Consider the following 24,477-nt stretch of genomic DNA (forward strand, 5'->3'; position numbering starts at 1 on the left):
AGCATCTGCTGGGAGGAGATCCCCAGCTGCTCTCTGTACCGGTTATCCAACACATCGCTCGTCCCCACTGGCCATTCGCTGAATACGGCCAATTGTGTGTGAAAACGGTCCGTCGATAACGAATAGCTGTCACCTCAACATCCGTGTGCACAGATGACTCAGCTGGATAAACAATAAACAGGGGCAGACGAAAGACTTATTTATCTGCATGTAGTTTCAGGATACGCTTCACTGAGCCCATTGTCAAGTCGGATTATTGCAAGGTTTCAATGCAAAGCAGGTGCGTTGTGTTTGTCTTGGTACCTGCAGTTTATTTTTCTCAGCAATTGTTTTAGAAGAGACCGGCCTCATTTTTCCCAAAGGTACCAACATGGCTAACTAACAGGACTTATTAAAGTTTTTACATTTTATCACCTCGTGTAGCCTATCAAACAACAAGCTACACAATAGCCAATGATGAAGCCAAACAACAAATTATGATTGAAGATATCTGTTCAGTGGGCTTCCTGGAAGTGCTGTAGTGGGAGCTTGGGCTAACTGTTAGCACCACAGTACAAATATAAATGCATGATACTGTTTTGCAGTCATTTTTCCAAACCAGGTCTTTCTTTTGAGTTTCTTTAAAGTGTGAAGGAATTTAAAGAGACTCTCTACCAGACTTTTTTGAGCTTTTGGGAAATGCACTGCTGTCCTCATTATTGCTTTTGTTCTTCTACCCACCATTGCCTAACGCCTTTATTTTTTTTCTACCACTCAACAGTGTTTCAGTCATTACTGAAAATATATAAAAAATATCAAAAATAATGTGTATGTGTTACACATGACGAGTGTTGTGTGTAAACGTAACATTCTTTAGTAATGCAGTGATGTAATGAGCTACTCTGATAAATTCAGTAATCACGTTTGCAGTTACAGTCATTTACTTCACACAGTAAGAGCTCCACGCCGCGCAGTAAACAAAAATACTGCATTGGCTTTTTCTCCCTGGGAACTTGCACTGCAGTCAGTTGATTTTGGTTCGTGTGTATGTGGTGGACAATGGTGGAGTGGTCTACAGCTTTTGAGAGGTGGAGATGGGAACATTACTTTTATTTTTATTGCACAAAAGGAAACGAGCACGATGGTAAAGTGCAGACTGTATCCAGAACAGACTGACACAACACTGGCTCTTTGCTCAGACTGTCATGGACCTCAGATGTTGTCAGTGATTTTGGGGTTTTGTGTTGTTTGCTGTCAGTTGTTTTTCTTATGATTATATTTTGGGATTCTCTTGTCACTTCTTCTTCTGTACATTGTTTCTGTTTGTTATTAGACTGTCTGTATTTTTGTTGTCATTAGGCATTCTTTGTTTTACTTATAGTCTTTCAGTTGAGTTTTCTGGTTCTTTTGTTAATGTTTTGTTAGTGCCTCATGTATATTGTCCAGGATCCTTTGTTATTTGTGTCTGTTGTCTTCAAGTTGTTATTTGGTTAAGCTTTTCTAGTTCCCCCAGTGTCCTTTAATTTCCTGTGTCTTGTCAAGTCCTCGTATCTGTTTAAGTCTGTAAGCTTTCTGTTTTATTTTGATAGCCATCGGTCTCGTGTGCCTTATATTTACTTCCTTGTCTCATTTTCTTGGTTAGTTCAGCCATACTTTGTTCCTCAGCTGTGTCTCATTCCCTTGATTTGCCCTCATTGTGTCTGTGAGAGTTTATAGCCTCTGTTACCCTTTGTCCTTTGTCACAGTGTCTGTTACCTTCCTTCATGTGCTTCATGTGTTTTCTTTGGGGTTTACAGGCGTCTTCCCTGCTTGTTTTTCGATGTAGTTTTGCTCTTTCCCTGTGAGCTTTACACTTTCCTTGGACTGCAACCCGGCCTAATAAAAAGTTGTTTTGTTTAGTAAGTCTCTATTTAGGTTCACACTCTCCAACGCATGACTCATATAGCATGCTAACACAAGACTAGCAAAAAACCCAGAGTTATTTTAAAGTTTAGTATCAACTGTGTCTGTTTTACTATTTAGGTATGAACACTAAAGAAAGGTGATATGTGCATCATCAGGTTTATATTGCTTATTGATAATTGTATTGGATGATATGTAGTTGACAGAAATAGTCTCTCTGGTTCTTGATCCCCCACTGGTTACCACAATTTTCAAAAATCCTGGAAACACCTGTGTATTTTTGCCACTTTTCATCTGATTTCATATTTATAAATTTAACATGTCAGTCTTCCCCACAGTGGCCATTTAACATAGATTTGAACCTGCTTTATTGTTGTGTTATTGCTCTGGGATGGTGAATATTATGTTGCTCGTGTTTTACATGTCATTAAGTAGATTTAATGAACCATAAAATGTATCGGCCCCTGGGGAATATCATTCTTTTCCTTAGAGTCATTAACATGTTTGCTAGACTGCCTTACAACCTTAAATTTTATTAGGTGGGCTCTAAATACAAAGCAATTGAAATGACAGCTTAATGGGAAATTGTGAATATTAGAATAAATATAATTACATGTATGCTTCAGATGGTAGGCATGGTGATGGAAAACAATGTGTCAACACAATCTGCTCGGATAAAAAGAAAACAGCATGTGTTTGGAAAGTTATTTACAAATACGATCGCTTAAGCCGCTTAGTTACCTGTAATAGCAACTCGATTCAAACTTATATGACTGGAACATTCACCAAAACAGAAAGTATAGTGTAAACTGAAAAAAAAGAAGAGGCTGTGAATATATGAATAGAAATATGACCTTGGATGACACTCTGCTGCATGCAGGACTAATTTATAGATGCACCCACTGTTTTGATGCCGTGAAGGAAGAACCAGCGAGCTGTCACTTATGCAGATTTTTCTCTGCCAAGCGTAGACGTCCACATATCTTCACACTGCGACAATGCATTATTTATGGGTCTAGTACGTATGGGCAGAATACGTCATATTGATTGCAGAGGGGTGTATGATCACAAATGGACAACAATAGACATCCACCTGTCACCGTACGAGCCACAGCCTCAAAAGAAAGAATGATTCATTCTTTCTCGTCGTTGTGCATACATACTGAGAAAAACGTGAGGCTTTGTTGTTCCACATAAACACAGACCCACTTCATCATTCATATGAAAATGTGTTAAAGCCGCATGTTTGGATTGTTCCTTTTTTGTTTTTCAATAAAATGTAATTTAATTGCTCATTAGTGTGTGATTTTAAAGGCACAGCGAGGTGTTTTAAGAGAAGCTCTGCACTTAAAAGAATCCTGAACTGAGGGAAAATTCTGCAACAACAAAGACGCTTGTGGAAGTACAACTTCCAGGAGGAAAAATGTGTTTTTTATCCTTATTTAAATTCTCTAATCTTATGCATGCATTTTCTGGTTAACACTCAAATTAATGTTAATTCGGATAATGTTTCAAAATGACTGCCCAGTAACTGCAGGGATTTCAAGAATTTCAGTACTTTCTTCCAAATGACTTCAGTAACGTCTCCAACCTAATTCAGCATTTTGTTTTCAGAAAGCAGTTTAACCCTAAATAGAGCTGAAAGATTAGCTTTGGACTAATCTGTTTATTTAATAACAAGATGTGGCTGCTTGTATCTTCTTTTTAGCATATGTGTGTATGTAAAAATAAATAAACTAATAAATACAGACTGAATTAACAGCTCAAGCATCCATGCTCTAGGTTCTGCCTTCCCGTATGTGAAATACCATCACTGTGTCTGACCTGCCTCCAGCGCTGTTCAGCTCTCATTATGATATTATTAGAAATGAAAGGACCGTCAAATCTTTTGTAAAAGTTAAGCACAGCAACTGAGTGTATGAATGTAAACACAGACAAACGGGGAGGATTATGTGGAAGCCGCGGCTGGGAAACACAGGGATCCCTTCGTTGCTGTTGCTAACTGCGTGGACACTATTGGTATATTAGCCAAAGCCAAGCTTTGTCATCAAATTACAATACAGACCATGTTTTGTGTTGGTGTTAACAGCTGGTGTGTAAATATAGGATGAATAATATTAGTTGGGCATTATGTTATGATGTGCTAATTAGCCATGTGTGCATGTCCCTCATGCTAGTTAGCCACCTGGAGCTGTTAATGACTATTTCAAGCATGCTGATCTGGGGACAGTTTTAATGTTTAAAATCATTCAGGTGAAGCGTTAACCAGAAAAATGGCACCAATATTTTGGACTGTCCATCAGACAGTGCAGGACATTTCAATATGGATTATAATGAGTTATATTGATGTAAGCATGCACTCACAATCCACTGTTTTTTTTAAGTATACCTGTTTAAAAGCAAGCCAGCCAATCATATGTCAGCAACTATGTGTTTTTAGGCTTTTATGCATGGTTAAGATGCCATGCTGAATTTTAAAGTGAGTATCCGAATGGGAAACAGAGGTTATTTAAGCGATTTTGAATGTGGCATGATTGTTGGTGGTGTGAATATTGCAGAAACTGCTGATCTCCTGGGGTCTTCCTACACAACCATCTCCAGAGTTTATGGATTTTGGCCTGAAAAATTAGAAAATATCCAGTGAGCAACAGTTTTCTGGGTTAAAATGCTTTGCATGGTGCCAGAGGTCAGAGGTGAATGCTCTGAGCTCATAGGAAGGAAACAGTAAGTCAAATAATTAATCGTTACAACCAAGGCATGCAGAATAGCATCTCTAAATACACAACAGGTCAAACTGTGAAGCAGATGAGCTACAGGAGCAGAAGCCCACACTGTATCACTCCTGGCTAATAACAGGAAACTGAAGCTACAGTTCTAAAGGTAAAAGGGGCTCCAACCCAGTGTTTGCCAGGCGTACCAGATATTTCAGGTTTATTTGGCTCATTTGAAAGTAAAGAACTTTTTCCATCAATAAACAGTCTGAATAATAGATTTTTGGCAATTAGACCCTGAATTGATATAGCGAGCAGTGTGGAAACTAACAAAAAAGTTTCCACACAAATTGGTAATGAGTCCATATCAGCACAGAAAATAATCCCCTCATTTGCCAAACACAAATTTTAACCACTCGTTTTTAATTACAAGTTGCTTTGAATCAGTAATTTAAACTTCTGGGGTTTTTACAATTATTAAGCGGTTCTATTTTAGTGTGTATAATTTTGCAGTCTTGTTTTTGTTCTAACATAAGTGATTATCCTCCAGAGTGAAATAAAAAGTTGGAGTACAAAAAAAAGATGGATTTTAATTGAAATGTGTGTTGAAAGAGAACGGAAAAGAACTATCAGAGTTCTTCCATTAGGGCAAAGCAGGCTTGACTCATGCTGACTTTGGCGGATGATTTTTGATAAAACCTGTTTGTTACATTTGTATTTTATGGTGGATTCAAAGCACCGCTATACTCTGTGTACTGTCAAGCTCTATCCACCTACTCCACACTTCTATGTTAAAGTCTGTATTCAGCTGCAAGTGATGGTTCAGGCAGGGTTCAGTGGCTATTTACTGAGGCATTGTGAGTGATTCTGGCCTTGTTAAATCCTATTTTGTTTTGGGAGCGTGGAGCTCAGCCTCCTCCAGGCATGTGAAGGTGGAAGGATGGAGCCGGCATGCCGGCCGCGGACCCAAAGAGCGGTCCAATTTTTCATCCTTATTGCCCATGACATATCCAAAGTGGCAGAGTGCAGTCCATGGAGAGATAAAGGAAGAACGAGAGGGAGAAAAAGTGAGAAGCGTGTGGTTCAGATGGAGTGAAAGGGCTGCTTCTCCACTCTCTCTTTTTGTGATTCTAAGCAGGGCCTCAATTTTCGTTGCTAAAACAATACAATTCACCAGCGTCCATTAGGGCAGATTAGGGTTAAACTGAAAGTCCCAGGGTTCTGCCTCCAGGCTTGTCATTTAGCCAGAGAATGAATATGGATCTGAAGCTAACAGAGAATAGGGTGAAACACACTAAATGCTACAGTGTGTACCGGTACCTTCCTTTTCTTCCATCTTTCACTATTGTTTTTTTCAGACACCAGCTTTCACTGCACAGGTCTAATTTCTCCACTGATGTCCAGTGATTTGTCATATTTGTTGAAACCATCTGTCATCGTAATTACTCGAGAACCCCTTGTCTGTACAGCATGTGCATAATTTGTCAAATAATTCCAGTGCAAATTGTCTACTTTGTTTTGATTAAGACAGATCGGTGTTGATGAAAAATTGTGCCAATCAAGGGTGGTAATTTCAGCCGGATTTTACTTTTTGGTGTGATTACTTTTGTTTTTCCTCTCTCTTAATTTTACTGCTCTAATTCACACAGCAGCAGAATAGTGATTTATGGGGTCCTATAAAATATTAGTTATATTAGTCCTGTGTGAAAAATATTGCAGTCAAACGGGAATGGTTATTCTCAGATATTATACTGATTTAGTCAGATAGTATGACATTAAATTGGATACAGCATAAAAGGAGGGGCTAGGTTGAGGGTGGGTTGCAATGTGGATTGCACATGTGCAGCAGCTGTGGGAAAGGTACAGTATCTTAAATTGTTTCGTATATGAGATTTGCTACTCAGATGTCTGAATGTATATTTTAGGAAACAGCCCCACAGTCATAAGATCATGAACTGACAGTGTTGGGGAGTAACGGAACACATGTACCGGCGTTACATATTTAAAATACAAAATATGAGTAACTGTAAAAAGGTGGTATTCAGAATACAGTTACTTTGTTGAAATAACTGGATTACACGGCTATCTTTTCCTGTTTCATATGTTAGACTGTACCCTCTCTATTTTTGGTAATTCCACGCTGGTGGAAACCCAAACAAAACACGCATTAAGAGGCTCTAACGCCTGTGTCTCAATCTCACGGCCCATGTCACCTCTACTTGCGGCCGCATAATGACGTGAAGAAATATTTTTAAAAATTATTATTCAAAAAATGACCGACCAAGAACGGGAGATGGAAGCATGTAAATATAATAATAACCACTGCAGCTAAAAAGAGCGCCTGACGAGCCCAGTTGTAAGTGAGCTATTAAGACTCGACTGTACACTGTGTTCGTGTTTTCCTCTGAAACAATAAGTTCCATTGGAGCAGTTTCAACGCCTTTCTCTGTCTCTAGCTATCAAAGTTGACCCAGACAACAAAGTAAAGCTAATTTTCGGCTACGAGCCCGACACAGAACCCGACGTATTAGCCAGAGGTCCCTTTACTACGGTTCGGAGCGGCGGACCTGTTTTATATACGCGTGGAATAGTTTTCTATACGAGATCGGTGCAAAAAGTGCAGCCTTACCTGTCCACCCTACTGTTACTCATTTTATATTAAGATTTAAAAATCTAGTTGGTATTGGTATAGCGAGTAACCTTCAGTAATAGTAATAAATCACACAGTAATAGTACATTTATGTAGTTGTAAAAAGCATGACAATATATTAAGTAATCCAAAGTATTCAGAATACATTACACTCATTGAGTAATGTAACGGAATACGTTACAAAATACATTTTAAAAGTAGCCTTCTCAACACTGTGAACTGAATAATCAGAACTGCTAGTTCTGCACTGTAAATACATGCAATGTACCGAGGGCTGTGAAGGGCGCTGTCAAGGTGACTACTGTAGGTGGGATCACTGGTAGGGTTGTGGTTGTGACTCCACAGAGCCTATGTGAATGGGGAATTTTCATCACAGATGAACACACACACACACACACATATTTCTTTTTCCTTTCATTCACAAGGTTGAGATTAAGATCTCTTGTTGTAATTATTGCCTTGTGAGGTGGCCTAATTCTGCCAAGTTGATAGCATCACACCCATCAGTAGCTATACAGGGTATCTGGCACCAGCTGTCCTTTACATGTTCCAGCAAGCTGCAGTGGAAGGTAACGGTACTGTTATGTGACACGAGTGTTGATCGACTGGTTTCTGAAGAGCTGCCAATACCCCACATTTCCCTTTGCTTTCCCCCAGCAACTGTGGGAACTAGTACATAAAAAAAAGAGGGAGAGAGAAATCCTCTTGTCATGTCTGGGATTATGAACGTCTAATGTACAATATCTTCTGCAGTCCCAGCAGACATATGGCAGGCTGCATTTTCATCCCAAACACAGGTGCTTGACAGACAGATTCAATTCTGATTAATGAGCAGTTGTTATGCCGGGTATTATACTATCTATTGTGCAGAACAAGGCACGGATCTAGCCAGACTGCTTTTATCTGCGTGAAGGCAGAACAGACATCTACTCTAATAACTTTTGTCAGTATAGTAGGCATTGGATGACACCCAGTTAGCATATAAGGAGTGAGAGAGGTTATATGAAGCAGCCGTGCTCAGTTGAAGGTTTTGTTTGTGCAAATGTAACCCTAGCAGAACTGCATTTTTCATTATTTCAGACCTCAAAGTGTAATCAAAAATTTATTCTAAGCCATTAACCACATCATGTATTAACGTCTAAGCATCCCCGTGGAGATAATAAGTATTACACTGATGACTTTGAAGGCGCCGAACTTTCTTCTCGCTCGTCGCTAATGTTATTTTAATATGTCAGTAATTGGAAAACAGTGTCGTCGCAATGATGATCTGTTGAAGTTTGTTTAAAAGTGTTTGGTGTCATCGAAAGGACAGTTACCACAAGGTAAGCGAGAGCAGTCCAAGAACGCGTACCGTTGTGGAGTGCTGGGTCTTAAGCCGTGGCTCTTTGAAACATTGACAGTTCAGTATTTAGTTGACAAGACGTAACACAAAGAGTGGCTGTGTCCTCCAAAAGAGGACGAGGGCATCTTGGCATCCTTTACCATGCCTCCTTTCATCACTTCCTGAAGGGCAGTTTGTCACAACTGTAGCCCTTTCGGTTCCACCTCCTGCTAATAGCCAAATGATTGGGGCGGTGGTACTGTGACAGCATTTTATATTTATTTAACATCTTAAACAATAATCCAAGAAAAAATCTTCTTATTGAAAACAATCCATCAGTGATTAGTTTTTGTGCATGCTTTGTTTAATGTGTTTGATGTACCTGAGAATAAACCAGCTCAGCTCCTCAAAGCAATTTATTTTCACAAAAGCTTTTGTCTGAGTCACTGAATTAGTTCAGTCACTTTGATCTATCGCCTTCACTTGGCAATGGAGTCGGATCATTATTTTGGTTTACCAATACAATGGTGGGTGTTTAGATAAGGGTCGCTCCATCATAAAGCTTGAAGGTGCAGAAGAAAACTATTACAGAGCATGTGATCGCATTTTCAATAGAGAGAATCAAAGTTTCCTGTTGGGAAAGGCAGGTAATGAGTTACATGGTGCATGCATTTCAGTGATTCTTCCGTTCCTTTTGATGAATGTAGGTCTGTGTTTGATGTGTACATGTTGCTTGCATGTGCTTGAGTACACATTCATACACAAATGCTTATGCAGCAAGTGCGGGCTGGAGGTTTAGGTTGTTATCATGCGCCTGCAGCTTTTTGGATCTATAGAAGCCATAAAGAAGGAGCTTACGGTTGGCTCATGCATTGAGCAAATTTTGAAATAAAATACTGAACTAACAGTCAGCGGCAAGCCCTAAGCTTCATGCGCTGACGTAAATTGAATGCAGAGCATATATAGAGCTTCTGAATATTAGAGTCATGGGCATGTATGTGGAGGGAGATTGCATTTCTGCTCAGGAGTTGTTGCTGGCGTTTGTATGTCAGTTTGAGAAGAGCGAGTGTTGCTCAGTGGTGGATCGTGACTCTCATGCTTGCGTGGGAGATGCTGCTACTCCCACGCATTCCTCTCTCCCTTCTCTCCTTCTCTTCCTCTCTTTTGTCTCACTCCAAATCCACTGCTCTTTAACCTCAGCTCATTTCTCACTTAACCACTAATCTACTCGATGTCACAACCATCTGTAGAAGTTAACCATATAATTGCTTCTTGATGGAAGTTCCAGGTTTGAAAAGCTTACGTTCAACCGTGCATCACACCACTTGAATGCTGTAGTGCTTTCAAATTGCTATGGCTGTGGTTAATCATAATAACAGTATACTTTAACATAATGTATGCCTTCTCTCCAAGCACACAAACACACACAGCTCAGCCACTGCCTATATACACAATAGGAATCTCACACCGAAAAAAGAGCATAATGAATTCTGATGAACACTGGTTACCATTTGCATTCTTGATGTATATGTGAAAACCATTTATTAGTTGATGAGTGTGAGGGGCTTTATTTGTAGTGAGTCGGTCTATTTGGGAAGGCGTGGAAGGGAAGGGTCGGGCTCGGTGGAGCCTTTTTGTAGAGTGATGACCTGACTGTCTTCTGTTTGGCATTTTCTGTTTTGCCTCTGCAGAGGCTTAAAGGACAGCCCAGCTGCTTGTTGGCTATTTGAGGGAGAGTGTAGCATTTTGCTGTGTTCCTTTATCTAAAGGGGAGAATAGACACAGACATAGGAGAGGGTACAAAGAAAGTTTCCTGTGTAAGGTTAAACTCAGAAGTGAGTCACCGTGCCTGCTCTTCTACTAGAAGCACCAAGTGTTTTTATAATGAATACATATTTTATGCTTTATAGCTGAGGTCCCTGAAATATTATTTCTAAATAGAGAAAACCAGGTTTCATAACAATTACTAGATATAGTTCTTAACAGTAGATGATTTTGCGATGACAATGCAAAGTAAATTTTGCATATTCTAAAATTTCATTCGCTCTGACCTTGGCGGTTCTGTGTGGCTGGGCAGTACCAGGGTTGCTAAGGTAATTTAATTACCAAACCCTCAGTGGGCAAGGGTAATTACTGCTCTCTAAATCCCCACTAATCCCCCTTCTGAGTCCCCTACACAGACTCGGCCCGGGGCACTCTAACAGGCAGTGCTGACTCCTCAATCCCGTCCCAGACAGGGGCCCTCCCAAAAAATACCCAACACACCGTTCGTTCCCGTCTGCACACAGATGCTCCTTAGTGTCCTTATTTATGCAAGATGTACTACGTTCACTGGTGTGTCTGTCTGTCTCGTGTGTCTTCAGTCTAAAGTCCTTTAGTCATCAGTCCCGGTGAATTCCTCTCACGTTGCTCTTCTCCTCACGTGTGTGTGTGTCAAGGGGACTCGCAGGTCAAAAGGGCCACTCATCTCTCCATAAGAATGTCGTAATTATTACTGCTGGGAGGAATCGGATGTGACCTCCGTGAGCAGCAGCGCCTGGTGACTGGAGTTAGCAGAGAAACAGAGGAGATAAAGGCGACTGAGCATGCTAGCAGGAGTTTCTGGAGAAAGAAGGTGGATTTATAGACAGAGATTCCACAGGCTTTAGAAAAAAAGCAGACAATGAAGTCATTAATAGCATGCTCCTTACTGCAGTGGTTCAAGTGCATCATGCTCTTTGTTAAGACCAAAGAAAAGATACTAATACTGTTCCTGCTGCACTCAGAATCAAAGGGGCAAAGAAATAAAGACCATTTTATTCACATTTTATACCTTTACAGTATGATGCACAAAAGCAATCCACGTCAGAGAAACATGGATATACCATTAACGAGACTTAGGTTTAAAGTTGATTTTTGTGGCCACTTGAGGGCAATAAAAGCAGCTGTAATCAAAACACTACAAAGGGGCAAATATTATCGGTTATTTTGAGAATAAGGTGGAAATTTCAAGGTTAAAATTGTCATTGTATTTCAAGAAAAAAGTCAAAATGTGGAGATTACAGTTGTTGTTTCAAGACAAACTGCCACGGTTGCTAAATCCTCCGAGTTAGTGAAATCATACTTTAGAATTGGTTTTAGTAGCAAAGAAGGAATTGATTTCTCTTTTAGCACATACACACAGTGATGATCAGTATAAGCAAGTAAGTCGTTGAGAGTCACATGAACCAAGGTGTGAATAAAGCTATTGGTCATCACACAACACAAACAGCCAGCTCATTATAACAAGACTCATGATGAGCTCGTGCTCATGGTACATCTGGACCTAAAGGAGAAAGGACACTCTTTTAAGGATGTTAATGTTGACCAAGACGGCAGATGGTTTGAGAGAGGATTAAAGGAGGCTGTCTACGTGGACTGTGAAGGATGAGCCTTGAACAGAGATTGCGGCTTATGACACCAACTATTAGCCGCCTACAGTGCAGTCTAGAGATTTCTTCCCAAGCAATTCAACCCCCACAGTGCACCTTGACCCATGTGACCTTATGCCGGAGTAGGGCAGTGTATAACGGAGGTTTCACACCTTGTCTGACATCCTCGGAACTTGGATGCCGGAGTTCCTGCTAATTTGAGAGAAATGTCATTCCCGATTTGAGTGCATGCCAGTAGTAAATTCGTAAAAGTAAGGAATGCCAGGATTTGTTTAGCTTCATCACTGCTACACAACACTTGTAGTTTTGCGCTTAATGTTATCCAAATGGCTTATTCAGCCAGTTACACAATGGTGACTATACAGATTACATTCTTTACAGTTTCTACTACTGTTTACCTCAACTGTCACTTTCTTGGATTGTAAAGTCAAGATCGGTCGGGCACTCTGACTTTGTCTGGCTTAAGGGGGCATTCCAGTTCAAAATCCCGAGGACCAGAAAAATTCCAAGTTCTGACTTCAAATGGAATGCACCATTGGGGCCTGTGACATTAATGTCCTATGCCTTGATTAATACCTTGGCTCATGTAACCCTCAATGAGTCGTGTGATTACAGGGTGGGTCAATAACTCTAAGCCAATTGCAAAGACAGCCAATACGTGGGACTCTCCATTAGCTTCTAGAACTGAACAAGAAAGGTGAAATGTCTTTACAAACCAGAAAAGAAGTCCAGTTCCCTTCAAGTGCAACACTTCCGTGGATGCTGAGACTCTGGTTTGGTGTCTAACAAGTCAAGATAAACTTCTTGCTCTTCAGCCACTAAATGTTTACTGTTGCGTCACTAACAGCTACACTGGGTTCACTATCTGGTTTGTGAAATCAAAAATAGCCGGATCATGAATCTGGAAACAAAGTTGGCGAGATCCAAAAAACCATTAGCCGAGAATGCTAAAATACTTGCTGAAGATGCACAGAATTAATGGAAATTGCCTTAATTAGGGACAGTTCTCTTTCACTTTAAATCCCGATCTTTGCAGCTCTAATGTCATAGATTCTAGATTTGAACTACTAGTTAATGCTGCAATATTTCTTGGTAGAATTTTAAACATATTGCAGTTTTCACTTCTATGAAAACTTTATATTTTGCCAGTTCCTGAATATTGAAAATGTTTTGAACATTTTACATTGTAATTCAGTCTCCATGTGTACAAGAAGATTGGTTTGTTTGGATTGCGATTGACTTTCCAATAACAGGATGCAGGGAGTTTTGACAGATACTCTGAGTTCCTGTTTTCAGAGAAGGCTTTTAGACACCGGAGAGATGTTCCAATACGTCAAATTCACACCATCACAATTTAACTTGACAAGATAATAACTAGAAATTTAATAAGAAGACGAGCAAAAACAAACTTTCTTGACCCCAAATAAATGGACAGTACAGCAGTGTTGGCCTAAAAAGTTGTAAACAAATCAAGAGTCCTTCATATGCTGCTAAAATGCTCTGAACGGCAGTTAATGGAATAAGTATATATAACTGGTGGCTAATTATTGCAAACATAAGAAGATGGCTCCTTTAACATTAAGACTCACTAAAGTAGTTGACATTTAAAAAGAGAAAATTTGTGGATAACAGCAGTTTGTCATTTTTCCTCTGGACCTCTTGTACCTTCAAATGGCAGCCAAACATCTGCATGGCATCAGTGACACTGGCATGTGCTACTGACCCTAGCAGGTGTTCTGTGTGTAATGTTGTGCCCTGTATGTTTGCGTGAGTACATCTGTGTGTAGGTGGGAGTTTGTGTACAGTATCTGACGCACGCATGTGAGCGAGAGAAGCCGGGTGGCGGTGAAAGGAAGCACCTGTGTGTACTGAAAGGAGTTCTCTGAATAGCTTCATATTTGAACAGCCACTTATCCGACGATAAAGCTGTAAGTGATTCGTGGCAGCTTCCTGCCTGCGGTGGAGAGAGATGGGCGGAGGGAGAGAATCCGAGAAAGACAGAGAAAGAGAGAGAGAGATTAAATGAGCGCATCAGCTGTAATTAGGGCTACTTTACTCCATTTGGAAATGCATGCCTCAGTAGCAGAGAGAATTAGCACTGGATAGTCTGGGTGGGTCAAAGCAATACAACTTGAATGCATTAAAGGGGCAAAAAAAAATATGCTTGTGCCAGTTCCTCAGAATGAGTCTAATATCTGCAGAGATCGGTGTCATTGTTAGTCACTGGTGCCATTTTTGTGATTTAAGGTTCAGAACAGACATCGTGACTGTGGGAAACGTTAAGAATTTCTTAGCATAATGGACCACGTACACATGAAAATGAGATTAGATATGAAAGAATTTGTTATCAGTGGTGTTCAGATCCTTTTTAGACTACACTTCAATAAATCCACGCTGGTACCAAATTACATTCAATGATTATTTCAAGAAGAAAAGCATTTGTTGATTCCTTTTTTTGTATTCTTGATGACATCTGCCTTTTGTTCTTATCAAATTTCACTCACTTGGACAAAGCGAAATCTGATTTCTGTGGAATTTATACCCTGTCTAAATGGTTATGAGCCAAACCGTTTGCATCTAGTTCCAGTAAAGCAGTGCAGAGCCAGTGCAGGTGGGCCATCAAAGGCCAGACAAACATGAGTTTGCTAATCCGCTGATGCTAATCTTTATTTGACCAAAAATTCAACTTTGAATAAAAAAATATGCGGAGGATGCAAGAAAAACAGCTTGAAAACAGCTGTGATGACTTGATGTGTTAAGAGTGTTTTTTGGCACAAATTGCATGAGGCTGGTTTATCTCTCTTTAGGGGATCCTCTGATCTTGCCTGTATCCTGAATCCTCTGGTGCTTGGGGCAGTTGTGGGGGAGGAGGCGGGCGATTGTTAAATCAGTAAGATGGACAATTAAGAAAAGTAGTCCTTTTGAATGTGACGAGACATAATAGAAGAAGCCCTAAGTGCGTGCAGTGATTGGATGAATTAGGATTAAGTGGAGCCGATAGACCAGAGAGGAATGAATGATCAGTTCATAAAGTTCAGAAATGCAAGTTTCCTGTGATGAAACTTTAAATTGGGAGTTGGAAGAAGCACCATATGCTGCCAAGGGCAGACACTGATGATTTTTAAATTGAATTCATGGCTGTGGGCAAGCTGAAAGTCCAGCGGTCACCTTGTTTTTCATCCAAAATGTAACCGCATGATTCTTATCAAGGAAATGTACCAGTGCCTCTATGCATCCACAAACATGTATCACAAATACACAGATATACCTACATGCATTTAATTTATTCCAAAGATACTGAGCTACTGAAACAATAACCTTGGGATCACAATTCACCCAAAAACTAGAGTTACTAGACAACTAGAGTTGCAGTTGTTTGGTGGGAGAACAATTTTTCTAATTATATCAATCAAAATGTGAAACATGGAGAGTTATTGAATAATTTTTTATGGTATTCACTTTTAATCATCATATTGTTGTTCCGTTGCAATTAAATTTGAGGGCAGCTATGTGGAAGAGAGAACAAATTAGTGATTAAGGTTTGTATAGATGAGTTACAAAAGCTACTTCTAACTGCTTCACATCCTCTCTCTTAGCGCTTGAATAAGACCCGTAATTTGCTGTGTCCAAAGGTGACCATTCAAATGCCCGTGACATTTAGGAAATTGTCCTTTTTGTTCACCCATCTCCTTTTATTTCACCGCCTTTTTCTTCTAAATGCCATTTCGCCCTTCTTCTTCCTCTTTCACACTGTTGATCTCTGTTCCTCACTTTTCCTTTCTTGTTCAATCTCGGTTGAACTGACGGGTTCCTGGGCTGAAAGATTTTCACTCTTAGTTTTCCTCTTCATATTCCCTGTCCATTTCTTTTGAAATGTTGAAGTGGGTGACTTCCATCAACCTGTGCAAAACCAGAGGTAATGAAAGTTTCTTTTGAAAGCGGAGGACACAATGTTTGTTTTAGACTGGGCTTGGAGGGAGTTGACCTTTTGAATGGTTTTGATAGCATTGTGCGGCTGTTTTAAGCTGCTTTCTTTTCATTTTATTTTATTTTATTATAATTTTCATTATATTCACGTTTATCTGTCCTCAATCAATGGCTAGCATTGATCCTGACTTTTCTGTTTCATTTCATTTTTAATATTGTGTATGAACACAGTGAGAAACTGTGTAGGGCTTGCATATGATTTGAAAACCTACATGTACGAGTTTTGAGTCTGGATTCTGACTGGCCACTTGGAGCCAGTTCTCAGCTCCACTGCTATTTTGCCCCCTCCCGAGATAAACACATTGTCTCCTTTGGCGTCAGTGCCGCGGTGCAGCGGGTCATGGAAATATTGAAATAGGTTTCTCGCTCCTAAGCACTTACATATGGACGCTTGTAAAGGCCCCTTGGCATCACATTTAAACCCAATGGGTAAGCATAAATTTTCAGCATGCAGGGTTACTGTTTTCAGGGGGTATAATTTAGTCCCAGCCACAATACTTTCATAAACCAAAGCCTGTTTTTGATTCTTAAATATACCTGGCAAGTGAAGGCTAAAGTGAAAATGCAACAAAACAAAATGTAAAAAAAACTGAAATCCAAATTGGACATGAATCACAGTCTCCTGAATCACAAAATTGTTAGTTACTCCATCACCACCTTGCCAACCTCATATTGTGAGAAAACAGCAGCATACTATGCCCTGACCTGAGAACATGTTGACACTGGCTCCAGTGCTAATGTAGGAACAACAGTCTTTAGGTAATTGAGTTTGCATTGTTTCATTACATTAAGATTAAACATGTGAGGAACATTTAAAATTGGTGCCCTCTCCAGATCTAAGAGTAAGTGGTAAACCTTTGGCTCCGCCTTCAACTCAGGCACTTATATTTGTTGTATTATTTATTTATAAATCTCAAATCCAAATGTCAGTCAAACTTAAAAGGCTTTATCTGGGCCTCCTTTTTCAAGCTTGAAGGCTCAAGGTTGACGTCTGACTCTGTTAAACCAAATCAACCAGCTCTCCCAGCTCACAGCTGTACATGTAAGACCAATGCCAGCAAAACTAAACAAGGAGTTAACTTAGTGGATTTTGAATAGAAGCCTCCCCCATTACTCGTAAAGTTTCAGTAAAATTCAGTAGAGGAAATTGTTAGATTTGTATTGTTGATTGTCATTTATGCTTAGAAATATCTACTCATATATGCTTAGAGTTGTATAATCAATGTCATGTAGTTAGAGGTTTGATCCTTAATAGTCTGCAAAGGCATTGTGTGCATTCCAGAGTGTTCTGGCATTCACACCCACATCCTGGGAGCATGGGAGAGGTTATAGCTGCTCTTACTGATATATGGTATAGCAAACACACGTATATCTGTTTTAGTCTAAGTGCCTTTTGTTTAGATGAACTGCTGGACTTCCAGACCAGCAGGTTTAGGGAAGTCTTTATGGGGTCACACTCTGACCCCCCACACACACACACATACTTACACAACGCACAGGCAAGGTACTCTTTGTGTGTATGTAGACGTCATATGTTAATGAACCTATGCATGTTCATGTAACCTCAATAAAAGAGCAGTGTTACGGGGGAGCGGACGAGAGCAACTGAGGTCAAGCGAAGGAACGGCGTTTGTCCAGTTCTCTCCCGTGCACGAGTAACATAAAGAACTTTGCCTACTCGTGTCTTGCTTTACTGTGTAATTAAATTGTCTTCAACGTTCCAGCGAATAGGTTTAAGCTACAAACCTATCAGAAATATTTATCCTTTCCTGCAGAATATGACGTGCAGACATTACAAATCTTCAATTTCTTTTGGTCTTTCAGTGTCTGGGTGGTTCTTGCTGTACCTTTGGGGCTCAGTGACATCTACAGAGGGCCTTAATCTGGACCCGGACTCTCAGTTAAGCTGCAGTGATTTCACAGCTGCCTGCATTTTTCCTGTTTAGGGCATTTTTAATCATAAAACAACTCATTATACTGCATACACATTATATAAACTTACCCGAATGTTTATTCTCTGCACTGTTAAAAAAAACATCTTAAAAAACCGGTAATATTCCGGCAGCTGGGGCACCAAAATACTACCGTAAAATAACAGAAAATAACTTCCTCATAAAAATACGGTTATTTCCAGTAATGACAATACAGTTTTTTGCGCTAATTTTACATGGGATCTTGCCTTTTCAAGTGATTTTAAACATTAAATTAGGAACATGTTAATGTGATTAAACAATGAAATTATCTATAAATAGGGAAAAAAAACAAATCCTAAAAAAACAGTAATATTCCGGCAGCTGGGGCGCCAAAATACTACTGTAAAATAAGAGAAAATAACTTTCTCATAAAAATACGGTTATTTTCAGTAATGAAAATAGAGTTCGTTGCGCTAATTTTACATGGGATTCTGCCTTTTCAAGTGCTTTTAGACATTAAATTAGGAACATTTTAACGTGATCAAACAATGAAATTACCTATAAACAAGGTCAATGAATGTGGCAATATGAATCATAATACGTAAATGTACAGAAATATACAGTTAACAGTTGGTTTAAATAATAATGGATTGCATGCCCTGGGACAGAGGCGAGGCTGCCATATCGCACCATCCCCTCTGGCCATCACCAGTAGGCGGTAGGTGAAGAGTCTTGACCAAGGACACAACGACCGAGAGTGTCCGAGCCGGGGCTCGAACCGGCAAGGCTGATCACAAGGCGAACTGCCACCTCTTGAGCCACGATCGCCCTAACTAGCAATGATAATAATACTTATGTGATGTAACACAAGCTTATCGGAATCATGTTAGATATTTTTTCATAGTATTACATTTGAATTTAACAGATCATTCTCTCACATAACAGACAAATATTTGTGAAATTATGATACATTTCTGGATGTATTTTTACAATCTAAATATGCATATGTACAAAAAAATATATTTAAAAAACAAGTAAATTGTGTTTTACTATATTTACAGTGATGTTATGTTATTTTACCTTTGACATGTAAAATCACAGTCTACTTATGTAAATTTATTGATATTCTAGAAAGACAGTACAAAACTGTAAAATATACAGTAAGATACTTTGACATTACTATTTTTTGGAACATTGTGTCTCAGGGAAATTGTTTGGCCAAAACTATTATCTTACTTCCAGCCAGTTTACGTTCGCAAGGAGATAAGCATAGATGTGTTTCAGGTTTACAATTTCCAGCCCCTAGCTGCGATAGTGAATGGCCTCTGAAGTGCCGGGCTGTGTGTTTAGGACACTAGGTTGAGCTACACAACAGATATTCTCCATAGAGGATGGCCTGCACAGCTCAGCATGAATGTACTTCCCTTTCTTCTCGTTAGGGTCGAACCATAAGACTGCTGAGCCGCAAATCTGCGACGGCCACATCACCTTACCCAGTAATCGATCCCCCCACAGCTACACAATGCAAGAGACGCACACAGAACGCACAAAACCAGTGAACCAAAGCTTATGTACAGAGAAGCTGTGCCTGAGTCCAGGCAGGGTGTTAGCTGGTAATCATTAACACATACTCCCTGTTTGCTTTGCCTCTGTCCCTCCTATATGTCTGTTAGCTCGTGTGTGTGTGTGTGTGTGTGTGTGTGTGTGTGTATGTGTGTGTGTGTGTGTGTGTGTGTGGGCTGCTGTCAGCAGTGCCATGTGCCTCATTGTGCTTTATCAGCCTGTGCATTCACACACTGGGTCTCTCCATAGACATATGCAGACACACACAAACACACACTTGCACACACATGTAACATCTGTTCAAGCCTGCAGAAACATACTGTATCTCACAGAGTTACAGTTTGCTGCAGACTTCCTTTGCTCTCCCAGCTCTTTGAGCTCATGTAGCAGATCTGTTGTAGAGAAGAAAATGGATACCGTTCACGTGTGTTATTATTAATCTGTAGACAAAACAAGGAAACACTAAAGGGACTCAAGGATTTCATTGAGTGAGGATGAATGGATGACACATGACCCGTTAAGGAGAGGAGCGCCTGGCTGATTATGGATGGAAGTGCAAATGAACATAACGGGGGGGCATGGAACTCTTAGTCACTGATTCCACACGTGAACACATGAAAAAGGAGGTTTTTGTGTCTGGGTTGTAATGTTACATTTACAGTAATGCAGTCTCACAAGCCAGTGTACTCCTAGTTCCAGTCCAAAGCACCAGGGGGAGGGTTGCATCAGGAAGGAAATCCAGCAAAAGCATGGATATCATTAGTAAGATTTCCATACCAGATTGGTCAGAGCCCAGGTTTACAACAACCACCTCCGGTGCTGTAAGGCAACAGAGTGCTGGTGGAAAGTGTGCTAGTCTGAAGACACAGGAAGAGGAGAGGAGGAGGGACAGTAAGAGAGAAGGGAGGGATATACTGGGCTAAAGATGTTTAATGCTGCTGGGCAGAAAGAAAAGAGCCAAAGAGAAGGTTAATGGATATAGTGAAGGGGGACATGCAGAGGGCTGGTGTGACAGAAGAGGATGTATGGCATATGATGAAATGGAGGGATCACTTAGGTTGAGATGGCTGCTCCATTTATGGGCCACTTTTGTGTAGAAGCAAAAGAAAAAGATGACAAAACTGCAGACATCATGCCATAACAGCGCAAATCACTGGATGTGGCAAAGTAACATGACTGAAAAAATATGTTATAACTAAAATTAAGGGTAGTCAAATTGCCTGCCGTGCAAGCTGGTTTGCACCCCACTCTTTTCAGTACTTGCTCTGTTTTGTGTATGGGGTATGGTTGCTGCTATGTCAGCTTTCTACTGTTAATATGCACATGGAAGAATGGGGCACCCCAGAACAGAGCCATACTGCCAAATACTGAGTAAGGATTTAGGATTTTTTCAGGGGCACGCATTTCTCAATTCAATGAAATGTACTGGCACTGTTTGTCTGATATAACATGTCCCAGGATCACTTCAACTAACATTATCCACCATAATACTGACACTTTTGACAGAGAGGCAGGGCAGTGGATGTAGCATAGCTTGCACATGTGTAATTTCGACGAGCTACTTAGTAAACAATGAATTATTAATGACCATAAAAGTGGGAATGGATAAAGCATTTAACACGTAGCACATATTAATCAGAAATGTTCTTAGATATTTGAGTCAGTGAAGGGCTCGTTTCTATCTTATTTTGCCCTCAAACTAAAGCTGGAAGTGAGCCTAGGTTCTCGTGTATTTCAAAGTATCAGTTCAGCTGCCGTCGGCCTCAATGTGTCCACTGAAGCGAGGTCACGACTGCTGAGAAGATTGCTGTTGCTGGATCTCTTTTGCCTTTGCATCTGCTGCCCTCTCCCTGGAAGAGCCATGTGCCACATCTGGTCCGGCTGAGTGTCGAGGGGACACGAGGCAGCTCCTCGCGGCAGAGCATTTGCATACACTTACTCTGGGAATGCCCTTGACTAGCTGTCTGCAGAATGGGACGTGAGCGGCATTGGATACACTAGTGAGACCTGAAGAGAGACAGGGATAGATGGAGTGAGACAGCAAGATGGGGAACGAGTGTGGAGAGGGGGGGGGAATTAAGGGATGGCTCTCAGTGGGGATTCTAAATCGTATACAGTATGAATGCCTCATTAGCATTATTCATTAATCCCACCATCTGATGTTATTAGCCTTTCATGAGTGGCTTTGTCTTATTCTGAGAGAAAATATCTTTTGAAATGCTCCATCAAACAAGAATAAGTTTGTAGATGGCATGTGGAAATGCACATCTAATAGTACCACCGACTGATATTTGTTTTCACGGAGCAGAGCGTGTGAGTGGGTGGGGGGAAATGTCACAAAAAAAAAAAATAGTGAGAATAAGGGGATGTGTGCATTTTGTCTGACAGAGGAAGAGCAAGTGAGGAGACCGATGGAAAAAGAGAGAAGCTGGGGGAGGGGGCTGGAGTAGGTGGGCGGGAAGAGAGGAGGCTAGTGTCAGGGACAGAGAGAGAGAGGGAGGGAGAGGGAGAGGGAGGAAGGAACAGTGAGCTGCTCGCCTGCTGGAGCTGTCAACTGGGTGTTCAAGTGTATGATCGTGAGTGCTTCTTGAGCCGTCGTGTGTGAAAGAAAAAAGGGGGACATTGCTTTTTAGCCACTTATTTGGGGTTTCCTTTTTTTTTTTCCCTTCTTTTCAAAGTGTCACATCGAGCTCGTGCTGCAAACTTGAACCCCTTCCTGGGATTGTGAAGAGGACCCAGGGTAGACAGCGTGCTGCCAGGTAAGAGATGTCTTTTATTTTGTTTCCTCCCCTCACAAAAAGGTAACAGTGGAGAATCGCAGCGTGGAGATGGAGACGGCATGTTTTTACAGTCAAAAAGGCACGGGAGCTCCGCTTTGCTCCGCTGCTTTAAAAAATACCGCATGCCCGCTTGAAATCGAGAGAACACGCTGCCTGTGATGTGTGCGTGTGCGTGTGTGTGAGCCTCAGCGTGTCAGCAAACATGGCTCTGAGGACTTCGTACTGTAATAGTGATTGGAAGTGTCAGGTCGTATAGAGGAAGAGAAGGAGGAAGAGGAGTAAGAGTAGGAGGTGCCGTTTCTTTTTGACAAGAGCTTATCCAGGCTGACAGATGTCGGAGGACGTCAGATTTACACTGACAGGATTTACTAAAAAGGGAAACAAAACAAAAAAACATATTTCCAAGATTAGATTAATATTGGACAAAGTGCTTGTGGTTCTAATAGTGGGTCGGTAAATACTTTCTACACGTGGAATCAGTTTTTCTTTTGGTACTGCTCAAAATGTTAGTTCGGCGTGCTTCAACATTTTTAAGTTGTGACGGTGGTGGGGTGGAGTGGGGTGGGGTGAGGGGGAATAAGCAGACTCCCACAGAGGGTTAGGCCGAGCTCCGGATCAACGGCTGTCTCAGGGTGGCAGCGGTACAGTCAGAGGAAACCATTATTGCCCTACAGCCAAGAGAACAAACATGCTGCTCTTAGCAGTTGTATCCAGTATGTATTTAGTATTGTGGCTTCCTGACCCAGGGCTGGCTTTCTATGTCGTTTAATGAGAAGTTGTGCTGTAATCGAATCAACGTGCTGCCTACCCTGCCGTTTGTCATTTCCCCTTTGTCGTGCCTTATCTCTTCCTCTCTCTCTCTCGCTCTCTCTGGCCTCATTATCCCGGATTCAAGTGAAATGAACTAGTCGATCTCTCTTCCTTCGAATTCTTCCCTCCACCCATCCATCCACACGAGCTGGGGTACAGTAGACTTTTAAGCAAAGACGGAAACGGGAGCTAGAGGCTGAACAAAGCTTTCCCGTTCCCAGTCGCATTTGCACTTAGTTTCCTCTCTCATTTAGAAACATGAAAGAGGTGAAAGTTGGCAGATTGTGGGGGTTCGAATAGTGCACGTCTGTCAGTCTTGGGCTAGAACAAGGCGGCACAAAGCTCCAGTCTTTTCAGGCTCAAAACCAATACATTTGGGTTTTACTCCATTTTCCCATCACCTTCCAAATCCTTTATTCTCCTACAAGGTCCAATAAATTCTTTTCACATCCACAGCGCCTTTGTGGCTCATTGGAAAATGGATTTGTACGTCCAGTAGAGGACATGAAAAACCTGCTCATCTCTCATATTCATTCCATTGTTATCATTTGATTTATGTGTAAGATCATGAGTAATTTATGGGAGCTATTTAATAAGATTAATTCACTTTGAGAATAATTTAATCCTTTTTTTTTTTTTGAAAATATTACACCCGCTGGCATTGTCATGTGATTTCACAACTGTGTGTGTTGCACGTAGGTGCCTGTGTTGTGTGATACATATCTGGCTGTGAGAGCTCCCTTCGCATCAATAGTTAATGAGCGTCTCAGGCGCTCGTTCACATGGCCTATTCACTGTGTTTTTGTTTATTTAAACGGCCGTTTAGCCTTGAATGTCAGGCCCCGTGCTATAGTATTGCAAAGCTTCAACACAGCTCAGCCTGAGTTGTGGAAGTAAGCAATATGCTGACCTTCACACAACCTTGCCATGTTACAGTGGGTGCTTCGTGAGTTATTGAGGGCTGGTAATATCTGAGAGTAATGAACTCTCTCATAAATCTCATAAAAGAGAGAGCAAGAGTCATAAACTATGGTAAGGAAGAGGGAAATTCTTTACTTTTTACATTAAATTAATTGAAATTTAGGGAAAAAAAATCCCAACCTATCTGTAAATCACATGTATCTCCTGTACGTTTGTGTGTGTTGGAGTCCTGAGCGGATCGCTCCATCCACGGACGTTACCACTTTTGCTGCCCAGAGCGTCAGACAGCTCCTTTCGGTCCACTGGATGCGGTCTGCTCTCTCCGTGACTCATTGCCTCGTCCTCTCTGATTGGCTGGCTTTTCTACTCCAGGGAAAGACAGGATGGAGTGGGGTTGGCCTCTCATAACCAGGGATCAGCCGTTCTTTTCACACAACATCCCACTGGAATTGCATCCTCAATGTGTCGGCCTGAATTTTAAAACACAGGCAGGATATAAAAAACCCCCAAACAAAACAGAAAAAGCTTTT

At 40.9% G+C, this 24,477-nt stretch overlaps 1 protein-coding gene across 3 annotated transcripts in view; it reads left to right on the plus strand.

Moving 5' to 3' along the window:
• syt1a (synaptotagmin Ia) overlaps positions 1-24,477 on the plus strand; it is a 205,659-nt gene that overhangs the window by 75,705 nt on the left and 105,477 nt on the right. For 2 of the 3 annotated variants that reach the window (XM_031746337.2, XM_031746338.2), the window contains exon 3: positions 22,115-22,195. The gene's annotated coding sequence lies outside the window, so the exon portion shown is untranslated. Of the gene's footprint in view, positions 1-21,955; positions 22,013-22,114; positions 22,196-24,477 lie in introns of those variants that run through there. The other variant, XM_039601535.1, reaches the window with a different exon arrangement.

This window comes from Oreochromis aureus, linkage group 17, assembly GCF_013358895.1.
Source record: "Oreochromis aureus strain Israel breed Guangdong linkage group 17, ZZ_aureus, whole genome shotgun sequence".
Taxonomy (NCBI): Eukaryota; Metazoa; Chordata; class Actinopteri; order Cichliformes; family Cichlidae; genus Oreochromis; species Oreochromis aureus.